Source organism: Epinephelus moara, unplaced genomic scaffold (genome assembly GCF_006386435.1).
Source record: "Epinephelus moara isolate mb unplaced genomic scaffold, YSFRI_EMoa_1.0 scaffold3383, whole genome shotgun sequence".
Lineage (NCBI taxonomy): Eukaryota > Metazoa > Chordata > Actinopteri > Perciformes > Serranidae > Epinephelus > Epinephelus moara.
In genome coordinates, this window is record NW_026081075.1 from 300 (window position 1) to 1,243 (window position 944).

General features: G+C 43.1%; 1 non-coding gene across 1 annotated transcript; it reads left to right on the forward strand.

Annotated features, from left to right (window-relative positions):
• The first annotated feature begins 278 nt into the window (after positions 1 to 278).
• Positions 279 to 352, forward strand: trnat-ugu (transfer RNA threonine (anticodon UGU)). The gene has a single exon. It is a non-coding gene; the product is annotated as a tRNA-Thr (tRNA).
• The last annotated feature ends 592 nt before the right edge of the window (positions 353 to 944 follow it).

Sequence of the window (944 nt, forward strand, 5' to 3'; positions counted from 1 at the left end):
TACGGTAGCCTTAGTAGCTCAAAATACACAACAAATTAGATCAGAACAGAACAGAAACACGACAGGAGAATTTACTGAGTAATTTTGCTGTTTCCACTAATTACTTGGACTGACCTGACGTTAGTTAATCCTCTCGCTCTCCAAAACAAATGCATGCGGTAATTGCCGGCTGCAGTCGTAATTTTACGACACCAGGCTGTGGGTGTCATACCGCTTCGACCAAAGGGGCGCTATAATCAACGAAAACGAAAAGTTCCGCACAGCTGCTTTAAATAAGAGGCGCTGTGGCTTAGTTGGTCAAAGCACCTGTCTTGTAAACAGGAGATCCTGGGTTCAAATCCCAGCAGTGCCTGAGTGTTAAACGTGATGACGATGATGATGAAAGCCTCAATACAGCTTGTGATGAAATGTGATTCAGACATGACATTAATGTTCTTCTCATTGTAATTGTAATAACTTCAGTGATGTGTCTTTCTTTGTTCAATGTCTTAATGTGCCCATTACTTTGTAATTACCAAATGTTAGCATGCTATAAATCAGCATTTGCATTGTCCTGTTGCCAGGATGTGAGGCACTGCTGGGATTTGAACCCAGGATTTCCTGTTTACTAGACAGGCGCTTTGACCAACTAAGCCACAGCGCCTCTTTGTGCTGCAGCCAAAAGTTCCTTCAGCAACGATTTCATCAAGACCTGCATGTAGTTATGGGACATTTTTCATTGACCATCCTCAATTCACCATATTACAGCACAAACACCAACTTGCTCAGAGAGGCTTACAGTGATCACGTTACAGTCCGCAGTTTATTGGCTTGATGCATCAATCTTCATCATCAACATCATCATCATCATACTGTGGTGCTGTGGCTTAGCTGGTCAAAATGCCTATCTAGTAATCAGGAGGTCCTGGGCTCAAATCCCAGCAGTGCCTCAATCAGATCTCCTC